Below are 12,970 nucleotides of genomic sequence, written 5' to 3'. Positions count from 1 at the left end.
CCTTGTGTTCCACTCAGAGTTACAGACCTGTAAGGGTCCATTTGGTTCCATGTGTTACACTCTCAGAGTTACAGACCTGTAAGGGTCCATTTGGTTCCACATGTGTTACTCTCAGAGTTACAGGGTGCATTTGGTTACAGCTACATGAGAATGGCGTCACGTACGTCAGCTGTAGCTCCCTGTGTTGTTTGTTGATGTAATCACTAGCAGGTGTGAAAACAGCCGATGTTCTGAGCTTGAAGATCAGCAGTACAGAGTCACAGAATTCTATAGGTTCACTGACTTCATGTAACACACCGGAAACTAATTAAATAATAACTAATTGTTAATTATAATAATACAAATAACGAATTGTTCTATTAATAAAATAGATCCATTAATTCATATTTTATTACATTATTTGTTCTGCCTGGTTTAAGAAAATAAACATATTGTCTAGTATTAGTTATTGTATTAACTAATAACTAGTTCTATTAAGTTCAAACTAGTTCTATTCATTAATACATTTTAAATGATATTTATTTATTTAAGAAAATAAACACATTGTCTAGCATTATGTATTGTATTAATTAACTAACTAGGTGTTCTATTAATAAACTAGATCTATTCATTAGATTGTTAAATGATGTTTTATTACATTATTTGTTCTGCCTGGTTAAAGAAAACCAACATATTTGCAGCAGTATGTACTGTGTAGTTGTAGACATCTGAAACACGTAAGGCTGTCATTACTCTGAGTAACCACTAGAGGGAAGTGTTGGCCTAAAAGTGATAACGTCATTAACAGTTTGTAGAAAGAGCACAGTTCAACACAAGCTCTGCTAAAACCCAGAAAAGCATTATTAAATACTCGTTTACATTGAGGTCCATTTGCATCAGAACATTTAATGACAAACTGGATTTCTAAAGTTTTCAAAGGAGTACAGAGTCATTTCCTGGAGGAAAAGTACCACACTACAAGAACAAGCCAATTTAAAAACAGTCTTATTACTTAAAATTCAGTCTGGTCTTCGTGGTAAAAAAATGGTAACAAAATTAAAAATTGCATACAGTAATTTAAGTACAATATTCAAACATTCATGTTTGGTGGCATGGCTCTGTTCTGGGAGATTGTCCGCATTAATAAGCTAGGTCATTCTGTAGAGACCTGGGAGTGAAAACCTCCTTCAGCTTTCCACACTTCATTTGAAGACCTGAGGCCTCCTTTTAGTCCATTTAGACCTGGTGAAACCTATAAATTATACCATTCATGGCGGGATCCACCTGTCTACATCACTTATTTATTGTTTTAATAAGAATTTGAAGGTTTTCAGAAAACCTTAGGCTAGGTTTTAGAAGGTCTAAATGTGTAAAATACATTAACTATAACTAAATATTCCTTAAACATGTAAATAGTACCACTGTATTCCTCATCCTTGTTATGAACCATTTGATCTAGGGGTAATGGACCCATAACACAGTGAAGGAGGAGGACACCCGGGTATAAATGCAATAATTTATTAACAAGAAAATAATGAATATTTACAGATATATGGCATCATGAATAAATTACAATCAACATGAAACATATTACAAACAGATATTACTTTTATTACAATTTTGTTTTGACTATGGCGTATTCTCTCGTGTATCATCAGATGTCCGTCTCCATGCTCGCCTCTCCTTGAGGCCAGTTGGGTCAAAACACAGTATACCACATTGACAGCTGTAGTGAGTCTACAGCCCACCTGACTGCTGGCAATATAGCCTGGTTGTGATATGTAGATATGATTGATAGTTTATTATTTATTTATATTAATTCATTCTACAATTTTACAAGTCATTGTATTTATTTTTGTATTACTATTGTATTACTAATTTCATTTTATATATTACTAGGTTATTACCAATTGTATGTATTACTATACTACTCATTTTATATAGTACTATGTTATTACTAATTTTATGTATTACTATACTCATTTTATTTATTTGATGTATTACTATGTTATTACTAATTTTATTTATTTTATGTATTACTGTTATTACTAATTTTATGCATTACTATATTGCTAATTTTATTTATTTTATGTATTACTATATTACTAATTATATTTATTTTACGCATTACTATGCCATTACTAATTGTATTTATTTGATTTACTATTTTAATGCATTTATTTGACTTTAATCTATATTTTGTACCATTTGTTTTATCCATTTATAGTTATTTATATATTTGTTTTGTTTATTTTTGTTTAAGTGAACAACCAAAAAGCCCCGATTGATCACATCTACATATCACCACTACCAGTCAGGATCTGAGTGACTCAGAACCCTGGTGACCTCCATATGGCTGCATAGGAGGACCAGATGGAGCCACACAGGAGACCAGCAACGTCCTAAAGAAAAGAAAGAAATGCTCATTACTACATTGTTCATAAAACAATCATAGTGTGTGTGTGTGTGTGTGTGTGTGTGTGTGTGTGTGTGTGTGTGTGTGTGTGTGTGTGTGTGTGTGTGGTATAGTTACCTTGCCGTGATGTGACTCCAAAGGTGAGCAGAAATAGTTGCTCCATTGGCTAGAAACGTGCTCTTCACCGGCATGATGATCTTGTTCCTAAAAAAAGTCTATAGTCAACCCCTAACTGATTACAGAACATGATATAAAAACACAACCAGAAGGATTTAGGCCTGTCACAATTACCTAATCGCCAAGTATTTGAGATAATACTTTATTTTTTTTTATTTTTTTAGGGATAATAGTCATAATCGTCTCCATGTTGAAAATGTTCATATATTTTCAAACATTTTAAAGAAATAATGGAAGCAGCCGATCTACAAGCTCAAAATGTGTTACGTTGTAATGTGTATAAAGTTATTGAATTATGCCTTTTTGTTTACAAAGCCTAAAAAAGCCAAAGTTGTATTCATAATGTTAGTACGACGCAATTAAATTGTTATTGTAATTTATTTGAGCGACAATTAATCGGCCAGTAAAAAACCTCTATTTCTGACAGGCCTAAACGGCTTCCAGTGGCGTCTACCGAACCGAAAAAAGACACACCCCAAATTAGCTTGGCTGTGTGTGTGTGTCCTGTCACAACATACACTTACAGTAACGTTTAAGAATAGGGATCGACCGATTCTCGGCAACAGACGATTGGCTTTTTTTCAGTTTCATTCATGTTACAACGCACTTAAATCTTTAATTGCAATTTATTTGAGAGACAATAATCGTCTAGTAAAAAGAAACCGCATAATCGTGACACGCCTAAAGCGGTTCTTACTGTGGTGTTCCTCACCGGCAGGCCCAGGTCCGAAGTCCTCCGGCGTCTACCCAGATCTCCGTCCTCCGTCCTCCCATCCATCCATGGACAGACCTGCAGATCTCCATCTCTTGGTTGAGACTTCCAGCTGTGTCTACTGCCATCTCCATCCTGAGAAAGAAAGACAGAAACCAAATTAGCTTTTGTTGAGCTGAAAATTCAGAACCACTTATACCCTTTATACACATTTGATAAAACAGACCTTTAATGAGCATTTGGTATGTGCTCCTATTTCACTACACAAATTGATTCTCCAAAAATAGCATAACATGTTGCAACGCGGTGTGAGCTTGTAGATCTGCTATTTTTGCTGAACGCTCCCCCCAGAATAGGGATGCTGGGGTTGAAGTGGTTAACAAAAGTGTCATTAAGACTTTGATTAGCTTGGACAGACTACTCACAGCTCATCAGAGTCCTCTGAGGGGGGGGGGGGGGGGGAGATCTCTGTCCAGGGAACATCAGCTCGTCTACCAAGATCTCCATTCTAACAAAGAACAAAAAACACACACCAAATTAGCTTTGCCGTGTGTGTGCGCGCGTGTGTATGTGTGTATGTGTGTGTGTGTGTGTGTGTGCGCCCTGTCCAGCAGCGGCGTTCCAGCGACGTCTACCGCGATCTCCATCCTAACAAAATAAAGAAAGATTGATTAGAGTGACCAAGGGCCAGATATATATTCTATCCTGTCACAACATATATACAGCCTAGTACATCAAACTTTTATTTATAGAGAACATTTAAAATAGAAGCTAAATGTATCACTTACAGTAATAAACGTTGAAGTTAGGGTTATTTTTGACAGGCCTAACAGGGTCTCTTACTTTGAGTCGTCTTCAGAGGAATGCAGATTCCTGGACAGCGGGAGACCTGCAGTACATCTGGAAGAAAGACATGGCGGTTATCGTCTATGAATGGCTGAAGAGCTTCGCACATCACTCCCTTGTTGTTGCTGCCAATAGTCTGGAGAGTCTACCGTTCTTAGCTTACTTCTTATTCTTGATGACAATTGTTTATGAATTTGATGTATTACTATGTGTTGTTCTTGCTTACTGTAAGTCACTCTGGATAAAGTGTGTGATAACTGCCTAAATTGTAAATTGTTGAAATTCCTAGACGTGATCAATTAGGGTGTGCTCTTCGGTGATAGCAGTGGTGTTATTTGTCTATTTTTACAGTCCCATTCCCAGAAAGACCACCGCCTGTGCCACACCGATACGGCATCTAGCCGGTACCGAGGCTCTGGTGTTCCCCACCGCTGAGTACTGTGCCCCAGTCTGGAGCCGTAGCCCTCATGTTGGTTTTGGGGCTTTTTATGCCTTTACTGATAGTGAACAGTATATAGACAGGAAAGGGGGAAGTGACGCGCGGCAAAGGCCGTCGGGAGTCGAACCCGCAGCACGCCATCCGGCTGGCTTGGCAGCCTAGGTGCCCAGAAAGTTGAGCTAACCATCCGGGCCACACTTAAATATTTAATTGCAATTTATTTGAGCGACAATAATCGTCCAGTAAAAAGAAACCTCATAATCGTGACAGGCCTAAAGCGGTTCTTACTGTGGGGTTCCTCACCAGGCGGGCCCAGGTCCAAAGTCCTCCGGCATCTACCCAGATCTCCATCCTAAGAAAGAAAGACAGAAATAAAGACTAAATTAGCTTTTGTTGAGCTGCAAATTCAGAACCATATATATATATATATATATATATATTTGATAAAACAGACCTTTAAAGAGAGCATTTGGTATATGCTCCGATTTCACTCTACAAAAATTGATTTGCCAAAAATAGCAGATCTACAAGCTCACAGAATAGGGATGCTGGGGTTGAAGTGGTTAACAAAAGTGTCATTAAGACTTTGATTAGCTTGGAGAGCTGACAGACATTCAACCAGTGCCACTAGGAGGCATCATACTGCCATGCTATACTTCATGCCATAACAGTACAGCAGATATCCATCCTCAACAACAAACAAGAAATATTCCTACTCACAGCTCATCAGAAGTCCTCAGAGAAAACCCCGGGGAGGGAAGCTTTGGAACGGATCTCTGTCCTTCCACGACGTCTACCACAACCCATCATCCACCCTAACAAAGAAAGAACGAAAGATTAAGAGCCAGATATACATACATTGTGTCCTTTCACATCATACACAAAATGTATAGTATTAGAGAACATTTAAAACAGAAGCTGACCATACCACTCACAGTAATAGAAAAGTCTAAGTGGTTTCTTACTTTGAGCTGTCTTCAGAGCCCCCATGCAGATTCATCCATGGACAGCGAGAGCTGCAGATATCCACCTGTAGGGGCTCCGGTTGAGCCTCGCAGCATCTGGAAGGAAGACATGGTGGTTATAGTCTATGAATGGCTGAAGAGCTTTGCACATCACTCACTTGTCGCTGCTGCCAATAGGAATTTGTGATTTCTGTGTGGCGACAATTTCTGTGTCTGTCCAATTTTTTTTTTATAATACATACAATTTATATAGCACTTTTCAAGGTACCCAAAGTTGCTTCACAAAACAGAAGTTAAAAAGGTTAAAAACTAGAAATCATTTGTTGGCATGTCTGTGAAGCTTTTCGGTTCCACACCAGTAACGAGCGAAGCAGCAGGTTGAGAAAGCTCAAGAATGGCGTCCCACAGGGGTCAGTGCTGGCACTGAATGATGCTGTTCAACAACTACATCCACATCAATGAAGTATGGCTATGCAGACGACCAGAGTACTGTGCCCCAGTCTGGAGCCGTACCTCTCATGTCAAGAAGCTGGATGCTGCCCTCAACATCGGATGGGCCACCCCAAACAAACAACTGCCTGCCTGTTCTCGCTGGAATCACTCCAACAGAGGTCAGACGAGAAGCAGCCACGCTGGCCCTCACCGGGAAGGCACAGCTGAGTGAATCCCAGACATCTCCTCCACAAGGTCGTCAGAGACACCACAGCACACATGCCTCAAGTCACGGCACACTTTGCCACAGCACACGTGCCTCAAGTCACAGTGCCCCTTTGCCACACAGGCCCAGGAACTGCTCCACACAACACCAGCTGACACCTCCAAGGCATCCTGGGTGAAGGCAAGACAGAGGGACCAGTGGAATACATTGAGGACCCCAAATATGTTCTTTGCCAGCACCTCCCCTGCAAGGAGTGGACAACCCTCAAAGCAGAAGTGGGACATCTCGGACAGTGCCCACTGTGAATGCGAGGATCCACTACAGACTGTGGAACACGTAATGACCATTTGCCCCAAATACCGGCCACCGAATGGTGATCGTGGCTTAGGTGACCTAGACAATGACACACTGGACTGGCTTGCTGCAACAGAGCTGACGTTCTATGGACATACGGCAGAAGATTTTTATGAAACTTATTTTTTGTAATTTCTTTTTTTGGCATGTTTGTCAAACCTTTGTGGCATTTAATTATGGAACTTGTGGATGTTTTATATATTAGTGAAGTTTTAGTGGCACTTGCGGCTTTTGTGACATTCTTTGAAATGTATTGACACATTTGAGATTATGTTTTTGTTAGGGATGTCCGATATAGGCATTAAAAATTAATATCGATATCGGTTATTTTTTACATTAAAAACATCTACAAGCTCACAATGCGTCACAATGCGACACGAGAGCTTGTAGATCTGCCATTTTCAAATTATTTTTATACATCTGAAAACTTGAAATGAGACATTTTGCATAATGAGCACTTTTACTTTTGGTACCTTTTTATACCAAAACCTTTGTACTTTTACTCGAGTACATGTTGAATTTACTTGTAACAGAGTATTTCTATATTGCAGTATTTATAGCCTACTAATATTTAAGTAAAAAGTTTGAGTTATTTTTCCACCACTGGAAAAAGCCTGCATATATAATCGGTATCTGTTGATATCGGAAATTAGGAGTTGGACAATAGCCAACACGGACATCCCTTGATTTGTGTGATTTTGTGCAGCTTTTAGTGAGTTTGTGGCATTTTGTTTACTTTTGTTTGTTTGTTTTGTGAACGACCAAAGAGCACACCCAGTATGTATCACAATGCTATTTCCACCAGGCAGGTGTACTTATATCTACATCTCCTAAGCGGCCATGTACTAAACACTACAGATATCACAATTTGACTTTGGCAGCAGCAAGAAACGACTGATATGCAAAGCTCTTCAGCCATGCTTCTCTCTATACAAACACTCTTAATGTTCACATGGACATCTTAGCAGCCAGGATGGGGTGGTCGGCCTGGAGGCCACTCAGAACCCTGGTGACCTTCACATGGACATCTTAGCAGCCAGGATGGGGTGGTCGGCCTGGAGGCCACTCAGAACCCTGGTGACCTTCACATGGACATCTTAGCAGCCGGGGGGGGGGGGGGGGGGGGGGGGGTCACACAGGAGACCAGGGCATCCTCAGGTTCAGCGTTCCAGCAGTATCTACGGTCATCTCCATCCACATCTAGAAAGAAAGAAAGAAATCAGAAGCTGACCATATCACTCACAGTAATAGAAACATTTTAAAAGGATCTCTGGCTAATAAGACAAATATTCCTTAAAACATTATACTTGCCATCTATAACTAAAAATGTAAAATATTTTATTTATTTCATAAATAGATAATCTTTTACTCCATAGGAACTGTTCCCGTCACAGGTTGATGATGTCCTATGTCCGTGTGGTCCAGCGCTATGGAATGCACTTGCTAATAAAAAGTATTTAAAATAATTGCTTATATTAAAGTATTAAGCTGTTTTTTATTAGTATTCCATAGGGCTAGACCATATGGACATATCATATAATCAACTTGCAACAGGAGCAGTTCCTATTGAGTGAAAGATTCTTTATTTATCTAAGAAATAAAATATTTGTCTTATTAACCAGGGATCCTTTAAGAATATTTAAAAGTGCAATAACAAAATGTATTTTATTATAAGTGTCCCTGCACAATAGTTTGTAGAGTCAATATCTCATCCGCTTCTAGAAAGCAATTTAAAATACAAATTACAAGTAATGTCGAGTACTTTTGGAACTCACTGAACAGCCATGCCTACCACCCGTTTCGAATTGTCACAATGCAGGAGGCAGCAGCACTGCTACCCATTAATTAAAAACAAGTGCTTCCAAACAGAAAGTAGCTCAACGTCACTTATAACATGGTGTATTTTTTATGAAACAAATGCTTTGCAGATTTTGAGTAGGCTATAATTCAAGCTTGCCCTACAGCTGCAACGTTGGCGAGTTTAGCATTGTTTAACTTTAATACAAGCAGATTGTAAATTCAATGTGGATCAATGGGCTGCTAATGGAGGGCATGCATTGCAACTCTAGGTTCATCTCATTATGCAAATCGCGGATACTGGTGATGCCAATTAGTCATTTGACTCAGCTGTGTGGCGTCAGTGTGTCACAACTGAACGGTTGCTTTTTCAACACATTTGGTTTAAATACTTTACATTTCACAGCAACCTTCTACATACAAACCAAAATAAATAATTAAATTCACACAACTCAAGAGGCTCACTCCATAAATGTTGCACAGTTCAAACGATAGCCTACCTTTCTCAGTTGCGTTCAGTTCAAACCAAAAAACAACTTAAAACAGTTCCTCTGTCAAACCACCACGCAATAAATACACAACTCAAAATGATAAATCCTTTACCTCGGTTAGCAGGTAAGGTTAGCACAGGGTTTAAATGGCTACAGCCAGGGGGTCCGCCGCTGGGTCCGGGATGGAGAACCTGCCGACGTGTGTGTGGAAGAGAAGCATTCAACAACATGGTGTGAAAAGGCACTGTTTTTTTGGCAAATCTAAGGGCTCCGTCTTTTTGGCAAATCTAGAACTTCCTGTTTGAGAGCTAGCAAATTTAAGACATCCGGTTGCTTTCAGAATAAAAGTGCCGTTAATTAAATAATTATTACATTACATTATTAGTATTATTATTACATTACAGGTATTGTAAAGACACACATTATGTTTCTGTGTAAAAAATAAGTAATTAAATAACGTAAAAAAGGTATCTAAATGCTAAAATCTAAATAAAAATGCTATTCACTGGAGTGCATGGACTTTATAAAGTGGACACTGGACAAAAGACGGCTCCGCGAGGCAACTGTTGTGACATATGCACGCGTTCAGGGAGATGTCCTCTACCACACCCCACTCTCCGCTAAGCGGGAGAGGTGTAAACTTCCAAGCAGCAGACCTTCTACTGCTGTCAAATGTAAAAATTGTGCCGTTTCCAGACCCAGAGTGGACACTGGACAAAAGACGGCTCCGCGAGGCAACTGTTGTGACATACGCATGCGTTCAGGGAGATGTCCTCTACCACACCCCACTCTCCGCTAAGCGGGAGAGGTGTAAAATTCCGAGCAGCAGACCTTCTACTGCTGTCAAATGTAAAAATTGTGCCGTTTCCAGACCCAGAGTGGACACTGGACAAAAGACGGCTCCGCGAGGCAACTGTTGTGACATACGCACGCGTTCAGGGAGATGTCCTCTACCACACCCCACTCTCCGCTAAGCGGGAGAGGTGTAAAATTCCGAGCAGCAGACCTTCTACTGCTGTCAAATGTAAAAAAAAAGTGCCGTTTCCAGACCCAGAGTGGACACTGGACAAAAGACGGCTCCGCGAGGCAACTGTTGTGACATACGCACGCGTTCAGGGAGATGTCCTCTACCACACCCCACTCTCCGCTAAGCGGGAGAGGTGTAAAATTCCGAGCAGCAGACCTTCTACTGCTGTCAAATGTATTATTATAATGAATCATTCAATCAATCAATTTCAATGGAAAGACAAAGGCATACAGTTTGCTTACGGTGTTTCTCATTCACTGTTACACAGAAGAAGAAAAATTCACTCTGCAAAATAATGATCATCACAATCAGAAATAAAACGCTCACTTAAAAGTTTCCAAATCCCTACAATATTTGTTTTTAAACATCATAATTTGTCTTAAGGTGGACTGAGAAGCTACTTTAATAGTTTAGTAGTCACAGATTTGATCAATTTACTGTATGTGTGTGCATCTGTGTTAATACAGCAAACATTATTCAAACACATGCAAAACATGCAAAAACTACAAACGTCAATCAGTGCAAACATCACTCAAAAGTACAAAATGATACTATAAGTGCAACGTACCTATAAGGGCATACATTACTCAAATGTATAAAAAGGTAAGACGTTCAATGTACCAAGTGCAAACATCACTCAAATGTATAAAAAGGTACAACATGCAGTAAGTACCTATAGTGCAAAACATCACTGCAAACATAAAGTGCAAACATTGTACACACACACACACACACACACACACGCATAAATTGATCAAAAGTTAGATGTACGTATATAAAGAGTGGGGAGAGAGTGGGGTGTGGTAGAGGACATCTCCCTGAACGCGTGCGTATGTCACAACAGTTGCCTCGCGGAGCCGTCTTTTGTCCAGTGTCCACTCTGGGTCTGGAAACGGCACAATTTTTACATTTGACAGCAGTAGAAGGTCTGCTGCTTGGAATTTTACACCTCTCCCGCTTAGCGGAGAGTGGGGTGTGGTAGAGGACATCTCCCTGAACGCGTGCATATGTCACAACAGTTGCCTCGCGGAGCCGTCTTTTGTCCAGTGTCCATGCAAGTCCATGCACTCCAGTGAATAGCATTTTTATTTAGATTTAGATTTTAGCATTTAGATACCTTTTTTACGTTATTTAATTACTTATTTTTTACACAGAAACATAATGTGTGTCTTTACAATACCTGTAATGTAATAATAATACTAATAATGTAATGTAATAATTATTTAATTAACGGCACTTTTATTCTGAAAGCAACCGGATGTCTTAAATTTGCTAGCTCTCAAACAGGAAGTTCTAGATTTGCCAAAAAGACGGAGCCCTGCCATCTTTGACAGTATGAAAACATCCGGTGCACAGCGTTTAAAAGAGGAAACAAACACTTTAAACAGATCAGTTCCGTCTCTAGCAGTTCCCACTCCGCTGTGTGCTTCTGTCTGTCTGAGGAAGGTTACGGTACAACAGCGACGCTCTGTGGGTGCATGTGCTCATTACACCAGCATGAACATTGCCAACTTATTATTATAAACTCTGTCTTTTATTGGTTTCGACAGTAAATAAAGTTTGATTGATTACATGAGAGTTGGTAACCAAATGGACCCTTAATTATTAGATCTTTAACTCTTGAGAGTGTAAAATGAAACCAAATGGACCCGTATACTCTCAAGAGTTACAATATTGTTAAACATCTGCATTACTTAATTTACAAAAAGTCTACACAATTATAGAATGTAGAATTGTTATTTTCATCAAAGTTTGCCTGTTATCAGTTCTCTCCTAATGGTACCAACACCAATACAGCATGGAATTGTGGACTCACTCACTGGTCAACAAAAACACCTTGAAGACCTTAACAGGAGCCCTTGTACAAGGTTTATTTGACTATACACTGACACCACGGCGCGTAATCAGCGCCTCAAACTGTGACTCCGCCCACCCCCGGGGGAAGTTGTGATTTGCGCTCGTTCAATGTTTGTCCGTATGTGATTAAGGATTGGACCAAGTTGCATTGGCAGCCATAGAAAATTCTTACCCCAGGCTAAAACCGGAAGTGACGTTTTTGGGCGTTCCTGTCTAGCGTGGTGTCAGTGTATGCATGCACCTCTTGGTACAACAGCACCTCAAAGGCCCTCAAAACAAGGCTCCAGACCTCCCAAAACAAACTGGTCAGGCTCCTACTTGGCCTCACCCCCTGAACCCACCTCACCCCTGCCCACTTTGACAGGCTGGAATGGCTTAGGGTCGACGACAGAGTAGGCCTACAGCATCTTGCAATGGGTCTGGTCCACAAGATTCGATACACCACCAAGATACCCATGTACCTGTCTAAATACTTCCTTAATGTTAACGAAGTCTACACCCACAATACCAGAGGGAGTGCAACAAACCATGTACAACCCAGATTCGGCACAAACAAGGGACTAAATTATTTTCGCTCCTATGCCACCAAAATGTGGAACGCCCTACCAACAGTCATTAAGACATGTGAATCCCTTGACTCCTTCAAAAACCGCTCTCAAAGAGCACCTACGGACGGCTGCAATTCGAAACTGGCCCCCGTAAAACCTGAATCCCCCCCCACCCCTCACTGTATATGTTTCTTTTCCCTTTTTACCGCCTTTATGATGAATTCATGATCTGTTCTGTTCTTTGACTAGAAGTGTCTATTTGTACGTCTCTAAATGTTTTGATGAATTGAACATGGTGGACCCTCTTGTAAACAAGTGTAATGCTTAATTGGGTCGTCCACTCACAGTTAACAGTCTTTGTATTGAGTTTGTGCTTGAAATGTACTGTAATTCTGCAAACTGTTAATAAATATTTCAATCAATCAATCAATCAAAGACTAAATCTTATCCAACGACAACAAAATATTCCTTATGTAACTTTGCGAGTATATGGGGCTTGAACCCGGGCCTCCAAGTCGCCAGTCCAACACACAGTCCACGGTGCCAACAGGACAGAGGTCAAGGTCAAGGTCAAGGTTAGCTTTATTGTTCCTTGCAGGAAATTGGTTTGCAGCCAGATCATAGTAAAACATATACACAACAACAACATTCAATACAAACTACGATCTAAGAACAGGGCACCTAGAGACAGAGAATTCATAACA

General features: G+C 40.1%; 1 long non-coding RNA gene across 1 annotated transcript; it reads right to left on the bottom strand.

The window, feature by feature from the left end:
• Positions 1-2,097: 2,097 nt before the first annotated feature.
• On the bottom strand, positions 2,098-9,073 carry LOC306918997. The gene is made up of 9 exons (XR_013789450.1): positions 8,947-9,073; positions 5,535-7,746; positions 5,290-5,384; positions 4,858-4,921; positions 4,128-4,184; positions 3,710-3,932; positions 3,285-3,419; positions 2,513-2,599; positions 2,098-2,381 (listed from the first exon to the last, which is right to left on the bottom strand). It is a non-coding gene; the product is annotated as an uncharacterized lncRNA (long non-coding RNA).
• Positions 9,074-12,970: the final 3,897 nt, after the last annotated feature.

The sequence above is a fragment of the Electrona antarctica genome, assembly GCF_951216825.1.
Source record: "Electrona antarctica genome assembly, contig: scaffold_54, whole genome shotgun sequence".
NCBI classification, from domain to species: Eukaryota; Metazoa; Chordata; class Actinopteri; order Myctophiformes; family Myctophidae; genus Electrona; species Electrona antarctica.
The sequence above is the reverse complement of the archived record's forward strand: the minus strand, read 5'-3'. Positions and strand labels throughout refer to the sequence as shown.